The sequence below is a fragment of the Podarcis melisellensis genome (genome assembly GCF_964234715.1).
Source record: "Podarcis melisellensis genome assembly, chromosome: 3".
NCBI classification, from domain to species: Eukaryota; Metazoa; Chordata; class Lepidosauria; order Squamata; family Lacertidae; genus Podarcis; species Podarcis melisellensis.
In genome coordinates, this window is record NC_138530.1 from 8,069,379 (window position 1) to 8,090,360 (window position 20,982).

The 20,982-nt window shown below is 46.2% G+C and overlaps 1 long non-coding RNA gene across 1 annotated transcript; it reads left to right on the top strand.

Moving 5' to 3' along the window:
• The first annotated feature begins 13,152 nt into the window (after positions 1 to 13,152).
• On the top strand, positions 13,153 to 15,729 carry LOC309366253. Its single transcript, XR_014166614.1, has 2 exons — positions 13,153 to 13,207; positions 14,533 to 15,729. It is a non-coding gene; the product is annotated as an uncharacterized lncRNA (long non-coding RNA).
• The last annotated feature ends 5,253 nt before the right edge of the window (positions 15,730 to 20,982 follow it).

Below are 20,982 nucleotides of genomic sequence, written 5' to 3' on the forward strand. Positions count from 1 at the left end.
CAGAAAAAGAACTTCCCTGAGAAACCTCTGCTGGAACTGTTACAGTTTCTGCATTTATTCTGTTTCATTTTGCTTTTTAATTCACTGCTGTTCTACTTTTATCCATGCAATTCACATCAGGTGCTCTTGAAACCACTGCCTCACATCCAGGAATTGCCACATCCAGCCGATCAAGGCCTCAAGGTCTTCACTTCTCAAGAGGGATATACGGAAGAAAAAAGCAAGAACAAAAGGCCATGAATGCTCTACTTGGATTCAGGCTTTGCACTGCCACTGCAGCCATGCTTTTCATTTGCACAGAGGTTTGGCCTGTCGCTTTTGCAGCAGCAGAACCACCCCAGGATGTGGCTATCTGGCTCAAACTGAAAGCCAACAGTTTGAACCAAGATGTGTGTGAGGAGCTGGGCACATGTGAAACTATCTGGGAGGACCTCCCTCGGATGAGTCTCCACCTTCCACACATTGATGACATAGAAGAATGCTTCCCCCCTGAATTCAAAAGGGAAGTCTGCCTGAGACGCCTTTCCAGGGGACTTTATGTATTTAGTACCTTTCTGAAATATTTGCATCAACATTTGTATGCCACCGAACCGCATACCTATTTTTGGCAGCAAACGGAGAAGCTCGCCCAGACCACGAAGTCGTTGATGGATCATCCTAGCACTTTGATCTTCCCAGCTGTAAATGTTGCAAAATCTGTTAAGGCAGTGAAAGCAGCTCACACTGGTTGGACGCCCTCCATTCTCAGGCACCTGGTACTGAGGAAGTATATTGAATTCATGGATGCAACTGCAAGAGCGTATTTCTACATTAAAAGAAACTAGAGTTTATGGATAACGATTAATCATGTGCACCGACAGCCGCTTATGAGAAATCAACTATTTGCATGGAGAAAATGACCCAGAATTCACCAAGTAAAATGATTTAGAATCCACAATGTACCCCACATCCTTAACTTTGGTCAGCGGGCCAACAATGACAGGCTTTGGAAGCACAACTTCCATGAGGCTCCCCTTAACATCAATCAAATTGTCAGTTAGAGACAGCCTCCATGATGTATCTGCAGAGGCATAATTCTCATAAAAGTGAGGAGTTTGTGGAGAAATCCAAAAGGGCTCCTAAAACTAGATTTCCCCCACTTCAGATAAAATAGTTTGTTGCTAAAGAACCTCCCCCATTGTTTCGAGTTATGAATTACCATCTTAAGGAAGGAAGGAAGGAAGGAAGGAAGGAAGGAAGGAAGGAAGGAAGGAAGGAGGGGACAATTAGTAGAATTAGTAGAGTTTGTATTTGATATCCTACTTTATCACTACCCTAAGGAGTCTCAAAGCAGCTCACAATCTCCTTTTCCCTTCCTCCCCCACAACAAACACACTGTGAGGTGAGTGAGGCTGAGAGACTTCAGAGAAGTGTGACTAGCCCAAGGTCACCCAGCAGCTGCATGTGGAGGAGCAGGGATGTGAACCCAGTTCACCAGATTTCTAGTCTACCACTCTTAACCTCAACACCACTAAAGAAAGAAAGAAAGAAAGAAAGAAAGAAAGAAAGAAAGAAAGACACATGCTTAAAAAAACAAATAAAAGGGCTCTTTCTTTCTTTCTTTCTTTGCAGAGAAAACTTTCACTGCCCTTTCGGCAGCGCTTCCCAACCCCCTGATAATCAGCTGACTGGTTGCTTGCGAAGTTTTTCCTAGGCTCTGATAACACCTAGAGTGCCACAAGTTGTTCATCCCTGTCTTAGTGGAGAACATTATTCTGCTTTAACTTCTGTACTAATACGATGATTTGTTATATATTTTGCAAGTGAGGGCAGATTTTAAATGTTTAACCTTCTGAAATTATGTCATTTGCCTTCCAAATGCAAATGATCATTTCATGTGGAAGTAATAGGATTGCTTGACTGATTGCATTTCTTTGCCCAAAGCGGCTTACAAACAATAAATAACGATAATATAATAAAACATGATAGAACATCACAAATACAGCAGAAATCATAGAGAGAGGCACTTATCCTATTTTTCCCCCCATTAGATTTGCCTAGTCTTTTATGCCGCTGGCCACCTGCATATTCTTTTAGCTCGTAGGAGTAGAATGTGCACTATCCTTTGTGAAGTCTAAGTTAGCTTCAGAATGCCTTGATCTGCACACACGTTGACTTTGCCCAGTGGTGCAGGGCCCAGGTAGTTAAGCCCCACTGGGGAAGTCACTGGCTGACAGGGCCAAAAATTATTTCACACCCCTACCCCCTTCCAACCTTAATTGGCTCCAGGGTTGGGGGCTTTCCCAGCCTCCCCCTCAGTAGCATATGTCTTATTTATGTTAGTCAGTCTTGGAATTTTGTATATTCCTGCAGGATCAGCACAGAAAGGGAAACCCCATGAGAGGTTGGGGGTGGAGTATTGGCTACGGCACACTCTAAGCTTGGGTTAGGGCCTCTGCCCAACTTGAATCTCTCACCCTGGATGTCCAATGAGGCCCTGGATGCTTGGTTTGCACCATTCCAGGGCTCAACACAGGTTGTCTCCACTGGAAGGGGTTGGGCCCTTACCACCAACAAAGGAGTGCCATTGCAACAGCAAAGGCTGTTGGAATGAAGAACTGGATCTGCATTCTGCTGCCATGCCAACCCTGCTTTCCTCCTGTAGTCAATAAAGATCTGACCTGATTTCTCCCAACTCTAGTGCCTGTCTCACTCATTTCAACACAGTCGCTGTGAACAACAGAATGTGTCTGCCTGGGCAAACAACAAAATATAGTAAACTTGCTATGCTTGAGCTATGAATGCAAACTACATATTATTTACTGGCTATTCATCCAACAGGATTTATATTCCACTCAGTCATCAGAACCTCTAAGCAGCTTACATAACATATACATTAAATAAACCAATGAAAAGAGATGCTAAAGACAAAATTTCAAAATATAAAATAAAGTCAGTTTCAAAAATAGGCGTGTGGGTGATTCTGTGGTGACCAGTGTCACATTTGTAAGCTTCTTTACATAATATTTTGTGTTGTTGCTAATACTATTTGAACACCAGTTTACATCAAACTATTCCTTTGTTAAGCGGAGGGGACAGAACTAGAGAGGGGGACTTAGGCTGAATCTTATACCCATCAGCTCAGTCATGTGACCTAGAGACCCGCCATAGAAAACTATTTTAAAGCCTTGTTTTCCCTCTGCGAAGCAGCCCCACTGCGGAAACTAATTTGGATCTGGTGCAACTTACTCCACCTTAATTTACACTCGCTTGCTTCGTGCCAGTTTCTTGGGCCTCAGATTGCTCTCCTGATATTACACACGTACATAATTTTATTTGTATGCCGCCTTTCCACAGTTCAAGCCATGCTCAAGGCGGCTTACATCATGAAAACAATACATAGCTACAACATAACAAAATCAGCCATCAATAGTAAATACAAAAATACAAAACCAAACTGAACAATTTCCACGTAAATCACAGCAAATGATACAAAAAAAACACAAAACCCAGCAGCAAGAAGAGGAGGAGGAGGAGGAGGAGTTTGGATTTGATATCCTGCTTTGCGTGTTGAAGTCCCCAAAACATCCCTTCCCCAAATAACTCACACATCACACATAATTTTTGTTTAAGGTTTTTGGCATAATTTTGGCCACAACTTTATTATCATACAAGATTGTGAATGGTTGCTTAGGCATTGGTTATGACTAGCTATCCCCCCCGCCTTGGGGATAGCACTGACTCCCGGATTCCAACGTAAGTCAGTGTGGAGGAACAGGCAGGGCAACTGGGGCTGCGACTCAGACCCTTCAGTTCCTCCCTGCGTGCGCCTTGGGGTCTTACACGGCCCGCACCCGATTCCAGGGGTTTGGACAAGGGGGATGGTAAGCCCCAGAATTCCTTTAACGGAATTCCCATTCCGCATCAGCATTGGAGGGGTAGGCACAGCCAATCCATACCCCTCCACCAACCAATTTAACCAATGCCTAACCGCCACCAGAGCCCTTATGCTCGCCGCCACCATTCACAAAGCAAGCCACACTCTCAACTTGGACACCACTGCATCCAACCATAAATCATTCCCAAACATGGAAAGATGAACCCCATCCGCCCTGTATAAAACCTCTTCCTTAAAGGAAATACGAGGGTGAGGAATCACCAATCCGCCCAAGCTCACCACCAACTTGCCCACCGCGGAATTAATCCGCTTCCTAACCTTCTCGGTGGATGCTGGGCAAGGACTGCCCCGCCAAATGCGGCGCTGAAGCAACTGTGACCAAATCAATGTAGCATTAGGCACCATAGCCGCTAGCTCCCTTAGGTCCTGCAAAATAACAGTACGCAGCGTATAACACGGAAAAGAAACCATATCATTTTCCCCCAACTGCACCACAATCGCCGAGGGTGGACCAAGCAGGAGGACACGCTTTTTCATAAGTGGCAAGAATTCCCTCCAACGCATCCCCCTTCTGGAGATCCAGGACACCTGCACTTGCTGTGGAAGGCCCAGGCCATCTCCCAATCCAGCGTGACGAGCTCTGTCAGCAGCCCAGTGCACAATACTGTGGCCCACTATCCATATGTGGACAGTGCCCGGACCTAGGGTTAAACAGAAACGTAAGTACACAGCACATTATTACCGCACATAAGCCCTAAAGGCATCCGACCTCCACCGACCCAGGTCCTTTATTCTCTTCACGGATAAACCCCAATGGGCAGCTGTCGTTGCAGCACCAATCCGGAAGGAGTGAGGAGCGAATTCTGATGCCTTGAGCCCGCACGCTGCGATAACTTTACGCAGCACCTTAGAAAATTGATGCCTTACCAAAGGGCGCCCATCTTCATGAATCAGCAGGGGACCTTCACCACCAGGACGCAATGCCATGTACCTGTTAAGATCCCTTACCGGACAAGGGCCAGCTTCCCCAGTTGCCAGGAGCCTGATAACGGCTCCCCTACCCAGCTGGTCCGTCTTAGAGTTTCTAATATGAATATGTAAATCAGACGGAGAAATACTCACGTCTTGCAACAACAAACCCCTGGATCCTCCATCCCGCATAGGCTCAAGGACCACCTCTCCTACCCTTAGGGCCCCAAAGAAAGCCAATGAGAAGGCTGCAGAGAATAAACGAGTCTCAAATTTAGACCAACAGATGCTACGCAGTTTAGCATGCATCTGTGCCAGCAATTCGAATGTGATAGGCCGTCTAGGGGTAGGCTTGGAGGGATTGAGACGCCCCCACCCTTCCAAAGCTCTGCGCACAACAAACTTCCCACACGGATCCTTGTTAAAAAATGCCTTGCTAAAAAAGGAAATCGCTGCCGAATGTATTCGCAGCGTCCGGGGCGCTCGGCGCATCTGGAATAGATGTGCCGAATACCTGAGCACCTGGGAGGTAGAATGGGGGGCAGTGACCTCCCCAACCGTCTGTCCATTAAATAATAAAAAATCCGCCCAGGCCTTTTTATAAGACCTTAAAGTGGAAGGGGCAACAGATGCAGCTACTCCCTGTAAAACTAAGTGCTGCCAAGGTTCCAGAGATGATCCGGGAAAATTTCCGGACGGTCTCGAGCCTCTGGCGCCAGGGACCTGAATCGCTCCATCTGAAAATGGGACAGAGCATCAGCAATCTCATTAGAAATACCCGGAACAAAACGAGCAGAAAATACAATATTAGAACGCAAGCAATGCAAAACAAAAACCCACAGCAAGGCCGCTACTCTAGTAGAGCGTGAAGCCTGCTTGGCCAGTATCTTCACCACCGCCTGGTTATCTGACCAAAAACAAACGCGATGGTCCTTGAAATACTCAACCCACAGATGCACAGCCACTACAATGGGAAAAAACTCTAGAAAAGTTAAATCCCGAGTTATAGCTTTCCCACGCCAAACAGAGGGCCACCGCTCGGCACACCATCTGCCGTCCCAGAACAAACCAAAACCCAGGGACCCCGCTGCATCCGAATGCACTTGAAAGTCATTATGGAGGTTCAAAGTGTCCTGCCACAACGACACACCGTTGAATTCCTCTAGGAATTCCATCCAGATACTAAGGTCAGCACGCACCTGGCTAGACAGGCGCACCCTATGGTGCGGAGCCTGCAAACCCGAAGTGAGTTTAGCCAAGCGGGAGCAGAATGGTCGCCCAGGGGCGACCACCCTGCAAGCAAAATTCAAATGACCCAACAGCGACTGCAGCTGACGCAGGGTGACCTTCCTCAAAGGAATCAATTCCTCAATAACACATCTTAAAGTAACTATCTTATCTGCGGGCAAGCTGGAGGTTTGGGCCACGGTATCCAACAAGATACCCAAATAAGTAAGCTGCGTGGAGGGACCCTCCGTTTTTTCCGCTGCCAACGGAACGCCCAGCTCTTCCGTTAAGGAAGCAAATGCCTGCAACAAAAGAACACAGTCCCCCGTATCACTAGCTGAGGCGACCAAAAAATCATCGAGATAATGAGTGACACCATCCAGGCCAGTTTTTGCCCTCAAGGCCCACTCCAGAAAAGAGCTAAAGCACTCAAAGGCTGCGCAGGCTACAGAGCAGCCCATAGGCATGGCCTTATCAAAATAAAATCCTCCTTCAAACTGAAAACCCAACAACCAGAAATCATCTGGATGGATCGGAAGCAGCCGAAATGCTGATTCAATGTCGCATTTAGCTAAAAGGGCACCCGGCCCAAACTTCCGAATCATCTTGATCGCATGATCAAGAGTAGCGTAGCGCACCGAACAAAGTTCCGGGGAAATCACGTCATTTACTGACGTGCCTCTCGGGTGAGATAGATTATGAATGAGGCGAAATTCTCCCGGGACTTTCTTGGGAACTATACCCAAGGGTGACACATGCAAATTAGGAAAGGGGGAGACCGGAAAAGGACCGGCCATACGCCGCAGCGCCAACTCCTTTCTAATCTTTTTACGCGCCACCTCCGGCATGTCTTTAACCGATTTTTGGTTGACTAAATTCCCGGCTATGGGGGGCGATGCCACCGGAATCCTAAAACCCAAAGAAAAACCCTCACGCAAATAAGAGGCCGCTTCTTTGTCAGGGTATAAATCCAACAAGGATAACAGCGGCTTCAGCCTCACCGGAGTGTAGGCTAAAGAAAACAGGGTACTATTTTCCAGCTCCAGCGGCTGGCACCTGGGGGGCAGCTTTCGGGAGCTGCTGAGAGCTCCCACCCTTGCGAAAGGGACGCCGCACCCCTGTACAAACGGACGCTGAGTGGCTCCCTGAGCACTTCTCACAAAGGTGTGTGTACCTACAGGGCCGCCGCTGGCAGGCGCCCTTGTTGAAATCCCAACAATACAACCTGCGACCCGCCTTTTGAGGGAGCGCCTTAAGCCCTGGCTGATCAGGGGCCTTTTTGTCAATGCGAGGGGCAACGTAAGTAGTCCAAACGTCTAAGTCCTTATGATCCCAGCGGGCAGTAGGGATCTTGGCTGCTCTGCGCCTGAAATTTTGATCATAAGACAAAGCAGCGGTCTCTCCAGCCATCGTGAAGGCCGAGCGGACTATGGACAGGTAAACCCATAAATGCAAAGACCTCCTAGGATAAGCTGCGGAGACTATGCCAGCGAACACTTGAAAACTGTCCAGCCAACGCTCGAAATTCCTATCCGCTTTAGCTATACTTGTCCGCCTCCTTGGAGCAGCCAAGTCCTTCTCCAAGGGCTCTTGACCTTCGAGCGGAGGGGCTAAGCTAAAAATATCCACGTAACGACCATTCAAGATCCTGGCCCGCAATTTTGCAGATAAATGGGCACCAGGAATCAGGTCCCTAGCTGAATTGGTAGAGACTCTAACGTCGGGCAACAAGACCCCATCCTGGCAGTCCTGCACCGCCCCATACTTAGCATGGTGTGAATTAGCCCTCCGCTCCCAAATCCACTTGGGGAGCCCAGAGGACTCACCAAAGCCCCAATAAAGCTTCAGGGAAGCTTCCTCGTCGCTGCTAGAGCTCTGGGAAGAAGTACCTGTAGACGAAGACGAAGTGTCCTTCCGTTTGCGCTTGGAGCGCCTCTTGGAGCTCCTCTTGTGGCGGCGGCGCCCACCGGAAGAGGCCCTAGGAGGAAGAGGGAGGCTGTCCTCAACCGATGACTCCGAAACATCGCCTTGCTGCACAACGCCTGACTGCGACACAGGTAAGACCGGGGACTGCACAGCACCTGGAACTGACTGAAAGGAGACCACCTGTGAATGCCCCAGAGACGGACTAAGTATCACTGAAGACTGCCCAGGAGAGGCCCGCCCAGAGCGGCTCCGCAGTGATGACCGTCTCCTGGCCCCAACCCTGGAACTCCCCCGCCCCCTTCGCGTGACGACCTGGGGCCCAGGCAAGACCTGGGACCGGGCCGGTTGCGTGTCAGGTAAAGAACCACCGGCTGACAAATATACTCTCTCATCTTCGCTAGATGACGATCCAGGCGAAGAAGCTCCCCCCAGAGGAGCCGGCATTGCTGATGAAGTTGAAGGGGTTGAGCAACGTTGGATCAGGCCCTCCATCTCGGCCTCCGCCCTTGCCAGAGCCACCGGGTCACCAGCCAAGCTAGAGACCATGGATTGAAGACGTCTCAACGACTGGCCAGGCACAGGCGAACGTAAGGCCTGGGACAGGCCTTTTATAGGCCGTTTTGCAGAGGAGGTAGGTGCAGCCTTCTTTGCTGCCTTCTTAGGGGCCATTCCTAGTACTGGTGGGAAATAATAAAATTAATCACCAAATTAGCAGCCAACCGGTTAAGTCACAAACTATAACAAAATTAAAATAAAATAAAATAAAATAAAATAAATTTAAGCTTAAAATTAGATTTAAAATAAAATTACAATTAAAGTTTTCAAAACTAAAATAAATTAAATTCACCAGCCGGAAATGACCATGCAATAGCCACTAATGTTTTAAGGTTCAGCAACCAAATAACACAGCGAAATTTAGCAGTCAGCAAGCAGCAAAGCAAGCAAAATAAAATGCACTTGCAATATGCAGCCCACCACTAGAGGGCACCCAAGAGTCGACTATCTCTATACCTGCAACATCAGCCGACCCTGCAATTACAGGGTCTGGCCAGCAGATGTCACCACTAACCCAAGAAGAAGGCAAGATGGCGCTCCCGCCAAAATGCCTAAAATGGCGGGCGTCCAAATGCTCCCCCCCCCGCAGGCCGCGCGCCTTGCCCGCGCCGGCCTGCTAGGCCTCAAACCCGCTTCCCAGCCCGCGCTGAAGCGGGCGCCAGCGGGAAACCACAGCCGCCGCCCGCGCTATCCCGGGAGGGGGCGGAGGAATGCCGCAGCCGCCCCTCCCGGCCACCAAGCGACGCCCGGGATCCGCAGGTCTCCGCGCGGCTGGCAAGCAGCTCCCGGCGCGGTGCAGCAGGCGCGGCCCCCCAGCCTGCGATCGGCAGCGGAAGCGCCGCCGATCACCGAGGTCCTACAGCTGCCGCCGCGCAGCGCCAAGCGAGCGGCCAGAGAGGACCACCTCGCAAGGTAAGGCACCCAACCCGGCGCCCCGAAGGCCCGGGAGATGAGGGGGGATAGCAGAAGGGGGAAGGCCCCAAACGCCCTTTAGGCCGCGGAGCGGCCCCCCAAAGAATCGTAAACCCCCGCGCGAAGGGCAGGCCTGGCCCAGGCCCTGTAGCTCGGCCGGGCACCGGGCCTTAAGCTCCCCGGGCCAGGAACCCACCCCCCGCCCAAGGGGAGAGATATGGGAAGAGGGATAAGCAAGGTGAGAGACTAAGATAAAAAGAAAGAAAGGGAAATCAGTAATCAATAAGGAAACAAAGAAAGAATGAGAAAAAGGGGAGAAAACCAAGGAAGATTATACAACCAATCTCTCGCTGCAATCACTCCGGTGCTGGTCCGGTGTCCACAGCGAAAGAGAAAGGAACATTCTGTGGACCTGGTATAAATAACCTCTGATCCCACCCCTTAACTGGCAACATCAATTTTAGCCTAGTAACAACAACCACCAATCAATCAATTACCTTGCCACAGCCTGGCTGGCAACTAGTGATGCTTTTGCTGGCCCCAACCGCAACACGTGCTCTCTTTTAATGAGAACACGCTTTATCACTACTCGAAGGAGTCTCAAAGCAGCTAACATTCTCCTTTCCCATCTTCCCCCACAACAAACACTCTGTGAGGTGAGTGGGGCTGAGAGACTTCAAAGAAGTGTGACTGGCCCAAGGTCACCCAGCAGCTGCACGTGGAGGAGCAGAGACGCGAACCCGGTTCACCAGATTACGAGTCTACTGCTCTTAACCACTACACCATGCTGGCTCAACTCCCTCCCCAGCAACACCTCAGCAGCCTCAGAATCCACCCTTCTAGAGCAGGTGTAAAAAGGCCAGAGCTTCCTGACATGCTCAGTTCTCGTTTCCAGTAGAAGAGCCAGTTTGCCCAGGTCAAGTACCTTAAGATCAGGGCAGCATCAAGGATCAGCATGGCTTACTGACATCCAACACCCTTTTAGAATGTGGTTCCTTTGGGGTTCTTTTTAATTAGGTTATTGTTTGTGGTTTGATTTTATATGTGGTGGTCTTGTTTGTGAACCGCCCTGAGACCTCCGGGTATAAGGTGGTTTATGAATTGAGTAACTAATAATAAAATAATCTGCTGAGGGCTCACAGCCATGCCACACACTGACCAGAACCCCCAGACCTTCTAGTCCTCTTTCACCATTGCAACCTACTAGTTTGTTGCCTTTCATTCTGGCCCTGACAATGGTGAAGCAATAGACAAAAAGTACTGGTAGCAGCCACTGCCTGCTTGTTCATTAGCTTGCTGTCTTTCAAATCCAATCCAATGCTTTTTTCCCCAGGACAAGCCATGATAATCATGTTTAATACTTTTACCAGCTTCAAGGCTTTTTATTATACAATGTGTTGTTTAGTCACTCCTGTCTTCCACTGCCTCCCGCAGTTTGGTCACACTCATGCTGGTAGCTTCGAGAACACTGTCCCACCATCTCATTCTCTGTTGTCCCCTTCTCCTTGTGCCCTCCATCTTTCCCAACATCAGGGTCTTTTCCAGGGAGTCTTCTCTTCTCATAAGGTGGCCAAAGTCTTGGAGCCTCAGCTTCAGGATCTGTCCTTCCGGTGAGCACTCAGGGCTGATTTCCTTAAGGATGGATATGTTTGATCTTCTTGCAGTCCATGGGACTCTCAAGAGTCTCCTCCAGCACCATCATTCAAAAGCATCCATTCTTCAGTGATCAGCCTTCTTTATGATCCAGCTTTCACTTCCATACATCTCTACTTGGAAAACCATGGCTTTAACTATACGGACCTTTGTTGGCAAGGTGATGTCTCTGCTTTTAAAGATGCTGTCTAGGTTTGTCATCGCTTTTCTCCCTAGGAGCAGGCGTCTTTTAATTTCGTGACTGCTGTCACCATCTGCAGTGATCATTATACGATGTGCAGAAGCAGAAATGTTAGACCTGTGAAGTACAAGGATTTTAGTAACCTGTTAGTAATTTTCAGGGAAGAAGATACAATGGTCACAAAAAGAAGTTTAAATGGCACACATTACAGCACATTCATGCTTTGTAAGTTTCATCGTTGTGGTGCCAAATTGGTCACAAGAATCACATATCCTTAACAATAAGAACCTCAAAGAAGGGAATAAAGTTAAAACATACAGATTTTTATTTTCATTTCTTGAGACATAGGGGGGTGGGACTATACTTGGAGCAATGGCATTATTTAGGGAAGACTGCATTCCTTCATCGCTCTCTGTGAATTATTGAATAAATAGCTTGGTAAGAACTGTTACCATTTCTCTGTTTCTTGACTACTACCATGGGAGGGATCTGATTCCCCGAAGCCCGACATTCCTGGGCAGGGACAGCCTGACCACTGTATTCCATGTACTGGTAGCATCAAAACTGTTAATACCGCCATGTGGTCTATGTGGGACTGTCCTTGGGCCTGGCTTGGAAACTCCATCAGTGCCAGACTGCTAATGGAGGCATCTAGCCAAGAACATAGGATACCATTGTTAAAACATCTGTCACATCTACCACCAAGTCAAATTCGAGGTCCTTGAATTAATTTACAAAGCCTTGAATAATGTTGGTCCGATCACTGAGATCATCATCAGCAGGGTCATTACTCCTTCTCTAAGTTGCTGTCATCACCACCAGACCCTCCACGTGTCCCTATTTTCCAGTGACAGTCCTGAATTTGCAGGAGCCGTTCTAGTTTCTGATTTGATCCCAGAATGTCCCGCTTTTCCTTAGGATGTCCGTATTTCCATTGGAGAAATGTTGGTGGGTATGGAATAGGATATACTTATTTTCAGCAGAGACATGCCCCTCTTTCATCAAAGAAAGGTTGGAGGGTATGCACTCCAGTGTTGTGGAACACACTGCCAATAGAGAGCCTGCAGACTTATATTTATACCCCGTCCATCTGGCTGGGTTTCCCCAGCCACTCTGGGAGGCTCCCAATGGAATATTAAAAACACAATAAAACATCAAGCATTAAAAACTTCCCTAATCAGGGCTGCCTTCAGATGTCTTCTAAAAGTCAGATACTTGTTTATTTCCTTGACATCTGATGGGAGGGCATTCCACAGTGTGGGCACCACTACCAAGAAGGCCCTCTGCCTGGTTCCCTGTAACCTCACTTCTTGCAGAGAGGGAACTGCCAGAAGGCCCTCAGAGCTGCACCTCAGTGTCCAGGCTGAATGATGGGGGTGGAGACACTCCTTCAGGTATACAGAGCCAATAGAAGTTATGGCAGGGAAAGTGGGAAGTGAGGAATCAAATGTTTTGAACTGGAGTAGGCAATCTGATAACTAAAGTAAGTTCTGTAAAAGCCTCCAAAACGTGGGCCACAAAGAACATCAGAAGGAACATATGTTGGCCCTTGTGCCCTTAGCTCTGATCTGTTAGAAACAGAAATAGTCACTGATCAAAGTTAATGACACAAGATAATTTAAGTAAACATGGAATATCAGGGTTCCTATTTATACATCATGATTTATCAGGTCTGAGGTAGGTAGCTTGTATAAACATTTATGATGATTCTCAAGGGAAAAGTCAAAAGGGTATAGGAATAGAATGTTCCTGAAATGATTATAGTTGGACTTAGTTAAAAGAAAAGTGGTGGGTGCGCAATAAAATGAGTGATGGAGGATATAAAAAGGAAACCCTTCCAAATTCCTCTTGATGAACAGCTATAGACACCTATGACAACCAGTTGAGACATCTTTCTCTTTGGGATTGTGAGTATGTTCTCCAACAGGGGAACTGGTGGAGGGAGAATGATCCATGCATGGGATGGGGTGGAGGAAACAAATAAAAAGAGGTTGTTGCTGGTGGTGATGTTTTGTATTGGAAGGGACACTGGGGGTCTAAACATTAGGAAGAACTTCCTGACAGTAAGAGCTGTTCGACAGTGGAATTTGCTGCCAAGGAGTGTGGTGGAGTCTCCTTCTTTGGAGGTCTTTAAGCAGAGGCTTGACAACCATATGTCAGGAGTGCTCTGATGGTGTTTCCTGCTTGGCAGGGGGTTGGACTCGATGGCCCTTCTGGTCTCTTCCAACTCTATGATTCTGTGATTCTGTGGGTCATTTTGCATAATAATAATAATAATAATAATAATAATAATAATAATAATAATTATACCCCACCCATCTGGCTCGGTTTACCCAACCACTCTGGCCAGCTTTCAACAAAATATTAAAATACAATAATTCATCAAATATTAAAAGCTTCTCTAAACAGGGCTACCTTCAGATTTCTTCTAAACATCAGATAGTTGTTTATTTCTTTGACATCTGATGGGAGGGCGTTCCACCGAGATGGCCCTCTGCCTGATTCCCTGTAACCTCACTTCTTGCAGCGAGCAAGGGAACGGCCGGAAGACCCTTGGTGCTGGGCTTCAGTGTCTGGGCAGAACGATGGGGGTGGAGATGCTCCTTCAGGTATACTGGGCAGAGGCCGTTTAGGGCTTTAAATGTCAGCACCAATACTTTGAATTGTACTTGGAAATGTACTGGGAGCCAATGTAGAAATCTTGCAACGCAGGAATCTTAACTTAAATTGTGGTGCTCAGAATTGGACAGAATATTCCAGGTGTGGTCTGACCAAGGCAGAATAGAGTAGTACAGTGGTACCTCAGGTTAAGTACTTAATTCATTCTGGAGGTCTGTTCTTAACCTGAAACCGTTCTTAACCTGAAGCACCACTTTAGCTAATGGGGCCTCCTGCTGCTGCTGCGCCGCCAGAGCACGATTTCTGTTCTTATCCTGAAGCAAAGTTCTTAACCTGAAGCACTATTTCTAGGTTAGCTGAGTGTGTAACCTGAAGCGTATGTAATCTGAAGCGTATGTAACCCGAGGTACTACTGTACTATTACTTTCCTTGATCTGGACACACTAGACTTCTGTTGATGCTGCCTACAATAGCATTGGCCTTTTTTGCTGCTGCATCACGCTGTTGGCGCCTGTTAAGCTTGTGGTCTACTAAGACCCCTAGATCTTTTTCACATGTACTGCTAGTAAGTCTTTATTCACTGCTGTATTTTCATCCATGTTGTTTGTGTCAGGTGCCATTGAGGAGTATATGCAGAAATCCTTCCCATGTAAGGAGTTCCCATTTCCAGTCAATCATCACCTCAAGATACGAAGTGTATATAGAAGAAGAGGAAAGCCAGACAGGAAGGCAATGAAAGTCCTTTTTGGATTCCACCTTTACACTGTTGCCGCATTGTTCATCACTGTAGGAGTTTGGCCTGTTTATAGTGCCTTTCCGACAGAATTAGGTGAAATACCCCAAGCCATGAACTTGGCTTTTTGGCTCAAGGGAAGGATTAGCAGTCTGAATGAAGAAATATGTCAGAAGCTAGACACATGTCAGATGGGTTGGGAGGAAATTCCTCTCGATCTACCCGAAATGACTCACCAAGCGAAATGCTTCCCTCCTGACTTCGAAAAGGAAACATGCCTGGGGGTCCTTTCACGTGGGCTTTTCGTTTATAGCACGTTTTTAAAATATTTAAAAGAAACTTTATTTGCCAGTGAGCCGCACGAGAGCAATTATTATTGGAAAGCAATAAAGTTCCTCGCAGGTAACTTGAAGTCATTGATGAAAAATCCTGAGACTGTCGAGTTTGTGGCTCCAGACTTGGAGGCACTGCTAGCAGAGCAGAGCAGCTCGACACCTACACTTATCAGGCATGTCATATTTAAAAGGTGCATGTTGTTTTTAGATGCAACTGTAAGGGCATATATCTACATTAAAAGCTCCTGACACAGTGCTCTGGATGCCACTTACAAGAAGAAAATGATAGAGAATTCACACTGTAGCCGACAAGAGCAGAGTGGGGCTGGATTTCTTTTTTTCCCTTTCCCTTTTCCTTTTCCTTTTACTATTAGTATTATTTTCTCATAGCACAATAAGATTACAACTACAAAAGAAGAATAAACAAAGCATAGAAACAGAAAAGGGGACAAATACAATAGAAATAAAGAGAGGAAAAAGAGGGAAGAGGAAGAGGAAAAGAAACGTTAACAAAAGATAAGAAAGAAGAACTTCCAATCTTCCATCTGTCAGTTACATAAAGAAGGAAAATCTGATTATTTAAAGCCGTCAATTCATGCATACATACATCTTTTCCACTTTCTGTTAAACAATATTTCTTTTAAGTCAAGGTGTATCAGAATCATTCATTTCTTTTTCCAAAAAAAGTCCAAGATAGCTTCCCTAATAGTTATTATTGTTACTAAATGTTATCCATATGGTTGCTTTTCATTTTACCTCTATTAATTCCTACCACCGTTACTCCATGTGGAATAATACTAAATTCTTCTGTCCTTGTCCATATTAAAGTCTCTCCAATAAGATCAGAAACTGAGTCAGTATTCCATTTATGTTTCTTGTTGTATATCCACTAGTTCATGTCCAGTTTCGTATAGGAGTGGGGGCTGGATCTGGCCAGCTCGCTACATCCTTATCTCGGACCCCCTCCTAAAAGTGGAGAGTTCATGAAGAAAACCTTATGGGCACTCAAAACTAGAACATTTACCCCCCATACACACACTTCAGAGGATTCTGTTTGCATTTACAGTACTTGTCCCAGTGCTTTGAGTTACAAACTCCTGCCTTCAGAAAGAAAAAGATTCCTGGATAGCTCAGTTTTTTACAGCAGGGTGCTGATAATTGCAAGGTTGCAGGTTCGATCCCCGTATGGGACAGCTGCCTATTCCTGCACTGCAGGGGGTTGGACTAGATGATCCTCAGGGTCCCTTCCAACTCTACAATTCTATGAAAATCAGCTGTTTGGTTGCTTGCAAAGCACCTCACACAGTGCTTCTGAGGTTCCAAGAAAATCTGAATTGCCACAGGTTGACCATCCTTGCCTTAGCTTAATGGAATGCATTATCCTGCTTTAATGTATCTGCTATGAAGATTTATTGCAAAATTTCCGAGTTAGAGCAAATTTGAAATGTTCAGTCTTCTGAAATGCTGTGATCTGAAATGAAATTCCACCACGGGCAGTCAACAGATCTTCCCTATTAGTTAATACCAGTCTTTCCCCATTAATTAATACCTGCCCTTTCTTCTTTGTAATATGGGTTGCATGTTGAGTCCCACAATTGCCACCCCCCAAAAAATTCACACTTCACACATCAATTTTTGTTTAGGTTTTTGGCATAATTTTGGCCACAACTTTATTCAAATACAAAAAATGTGAGTGGTTGCTTAGGCATTGGTTATGACTATCTGTCCATGCCCTCAGGGACAGAGCTGGCATACCGGACACCAACGGAAGCCAGTGTGGGGAAACAAGTATTGGGTGAGAGAGTGAAGCTGGGCATCAGTCCCACACTTCTCACCCTCATGTTCCTGTGGGGCTTGCACGGCCCAAGTCCAACGCCATGAACAAGGACGAAAAGAATGGCAAGCCCCTGGAATCCTTTAACGGAATTCTTTCGCATCATTTGGAGGGGTAGGCACTTACCCCTCCAAGCACCAATTTAACCAATGCCTAACCGCCAACCTTACAAGTTGTGACGATTTGCTACGCAGTAGGCAAAAACCAAATGGCACCAGCCAATCAGCCAGATGGCAAAATTCCTACCAGGCCCCCGCACCAAGGCGGACGACCCCATGACAGGCATAGCAAGGTCAAGCGAACAAGAAAACCACCCTATTAAAGGGAGGGAGGGCGGGTGATCCGATGCAAAAATGGCCAAGAGGAAGTCCAACGTCTGGCCCCTGTATTTAAAGCCTCTGACCCCTCCTCCAAATTTAGCAACAATCAGAACTCCCCAGCAACCCAATCTTAACCCCTTAGGAGGCTTGGGTTTCTCTCAAATCTGCCTAGTCATGAAAGGTGGCTTGTTTCCCCAACCGCAACACGTGCTCTCTGTTAAGGAGAACACGCTTTCCCGCCCCCATCTTGCTGTATAAGTGATAAAAAGAACGCATTCATTTGGGAAGGTGATTTTTTGGAAATATTTATGGGTAGATGTTGGAGGACACACACACACAAAAAAAAGCGAGATCACATTCATTTAAAAGCTGTTTCTTCTCATGTGTTTATTCACATAAATTTTACAGGGGTCAGCAAACTTTTTCAGCAGGGCGCCGGTCCACTGACCCTTAGACCTTGTGGGGGGCAGGGCTATATTTTGAGGGGGGGATGAATGAATTTTTTTTTTTTTTTTTTTTAGTTAGTTCTTGGTATGAGCTTTTGTGTGCATGCACGAAAAAGAAGTGTATCTGAAGAAGTGTGCGTGCACACGAAAGCTCATACCAAGAACTAACTTAGTTGGTCTTTAAGGTGCTACTGGAAGGAATTTTTTTTTGTTTCAGGAACATCTCAACCCTATGTCTTCCTGATTTAGCACACTTCATATATTTCGTAAGTGTTCCCTCCTCCAAATATCATGCATCATGATGTACAAATAGGAGCCATGCTGAAACCGTCTTGCCTCGGTGAGCAACCTGGCTAATAGGGTTATATTTATCAATACACCAAAGAGAACATCTGCAATCCATATTAACCAAATTCAGAAAGGACAGGTTGGAGACTGTTTTGTCAAACTCTGGTAGGGAAGCCTTCCCCTCAGTACCTCTAGACATGTTAACAGCTGTAGTCTGAGACCTCCTAGCCAAGGATTTGGAGAAAATTTATAAGCCCTTGCTAAGTGATCCTTGAGTAAAGGTAAAGTGTAAAGGGGACCCCTGACCATTAGGTCCAGTCGTGGCCGACTCTGGGGTTGTGGCGCTCATCTCGCTTTATTGGCTGAGGGAGCCAGCGTACAGCTTCTGGGTCATGTGGCCAGCATGACTAAGCCACTTCTGGTGAACCAGAGCAGTGCACGGAAACACCATTTACCTTCCCACCAGATCGGTACCTATTTATCTACTTGCACTTTGACATGCTTTCAAACTGTTAGGTTGGCAGGAGCAGGGACCGAGCAACGGGAGCTCACCCCGTCGTGGGGATTCGAACCGCCGACCTTCTGATCGGCAAGTCCTAGGCTCTGTGGTTTAACCCACAGTGCCACCCGCATCCCCTGATCCTTGGGTATATGAGCTCAACAGACACCTAGACTCCATTGTTCAGTGAACTGTGTGCGTCAGGTCTAAAGGGAGCCCCTCTCAGAGATGGAAGGAAGAGACAACCCCAACCAGACAATGGCAAACCAAGTTGATGGACTATGCCGAAATGGCAAAATTAACTGGGAAGCTCAGGAACCAAGAAGACAAGAACTTTTTTAAAAAATGGGGAAAGTTTGTAATTTATATGCAATATTATTGTAAGCAGGTTAAAACATTGGCAGGATTTTAAACACACTTGTACAGACTGTACGGATAATTTAGAAAGATGAAAAAATTGGAGAACTATTGATATGCAGTGGGAAATAGGATCAATAGGACCCATGGAAGGGATGGGGGAAGTCTGGAGATTCAGAGTAATCTTGTTATTTGGATTCAGAATTGGTTTTATTGTATGTTTTTATTCTTGAAAATCAAATAAATATTTATTGCAAAATAAAATAAAGGGAGCGCCTCTCTAGGACCCACCATGCAGAAGGCAATGGTTAGTTCCTAAACTATGCCCTTAACCACAGTTCATGTTCCTAATGCTTATATTTCTAACTTCCAGCTTATTCACCTCATTCCACGGGGGGCAGGGAATGTTTTGTTTTGTTTATTCATTGTTTTGCCCAATGTTTTGTTTATTCATTTGCTCAATTTATATCCTGCCTTCTCTCCAAAAGGAACCCGGGGCTCTCTGCAGATCTTCCAAACTTATTTCACATCCCTGAACAGGAAGATGAAATCCATCAGCCCTAAATAAAAGGGGGGGGGAGTCATGTCCCTGATCCTGCTATGGGGTACGTAAGTCCACCCCATTGTTAGCAGGACCTTGTTATCCATTATGTTCACACCACACCTTGTCCTCTCCACCTTTATGGACTCACCCAAGGAACAAGTTAGGAGCCCATCTTTGAAGGAAGCTGTGCCTGGAGGAAGAACTGTGAGGGGAGAGACTCCATCAGGCAAAGCCTCCTTCCACCTGCCTTGCTCCACCCTCTAGTCTCTGCTTCTCAATTTGTAGTGTATTATTTCATGTACTGTGGCTTGCTGTTGTTTTATTGATTGTAGTTTAGAAATTATTTATCATAACTGTTAAGGGTGAATTTCTGTAACTTTTATATGCTGATATTATTTTATACTACTCTAATGATTGTTGAATGTTACTTTTTTGATGTAGGTTGCTTGTCTTAAAGTTAAGTTTTATTATCACATTTTTGTATTGCTTTAGATTGTTATAAGATGTACATTTTTTGTTTCTTCAGCTTGTAAACCGCCTTGAGTATTGTAAGATAGAAAGACGGTATACAAATTAAAAATGTTGATGATGGGGATGATCACTCTGAGAACAAATCTGGTCTTGTCCACTGAACAAAGTCATTTCCCCACAAATGAATGACAAGAACAGTTGGGTAAATAGGAGATTCATTGATATTAATCTCTCAATTGACTTCTCACATCAAACATCTGCTTTAGACTGTCAGCTCTACCCATATCTATTAATATAGACCAACCTTTCTCAATCTTCCTTGAGTCCACAGATGTTGTTGGACTAGAACTCCCATCATCCCTGGTCCTGCTAGCCAGGGATGATGGCCAACATCAGGGGTCCCAAGGTTGAGAAAGGCTGGTCCAGATGCTACACCTGGTTCCATCTTTTGGACAGAGTTCAACAATAATTTGAAAGGGGTAAGGCTCTTGAAGCCTGGTCATTGGTGTGAGTTTGGTGTATAGAGTTTCCAATTTTGTACAACCCCTTTGGAAGAGAAGAATCCTGCCAAACATCAGACACATTATTATTATTATTATTATTATTATTATTATTATTATTAGTACCCCGCCCATCTGGCTGGGTTTCCCCAGCCACTCTGGGCGGCTTCCAACAAAGATGAAAAATACACTAAAATGTCACATATTAAAAACTTCCCTGAACAGGGCTGCCTTCAGATGTCTTCTGAATGTCAAGTAGTTGTTTATCGCTTTGACATCTGATGGGAGGGCGTTCCACAGGGTGGGCGCCACTACCGAGAAGGCCCTCTGCCTGGTTCCCTGTAACTTGGCTTCTCGCAGTGAGGGAACCGCCAGAAGGCCCTCGGAGCTGGACCTCAGTGTCCGGGCAGAACGATGGGGGAGGAGACACTCCTTCAGATATATTGGACCGAGGCCATTTAGGGCTTTAAAGGTCAGCACCAACACTTTGAATTGTGCTCGGAAACGTACTGCATATTTCTGCAAGGACTGACTTCACTTTTGGGGTGGTTAAAAACGGTTTCTTTAAATATCCCCTTCTGTGAGCAACTTTTAAGGAACCACCAGACATAGGTAAGGGGTCACTGCCTCTTCAATTTGCCTTTAGTGAAGTGGGTGCCTTGTCGCAGCAGCAATTTTTATTACTGAACACATCAGCAAAGGCAGCCATTTTGTGAATGCCTATGCTTCCCACAGC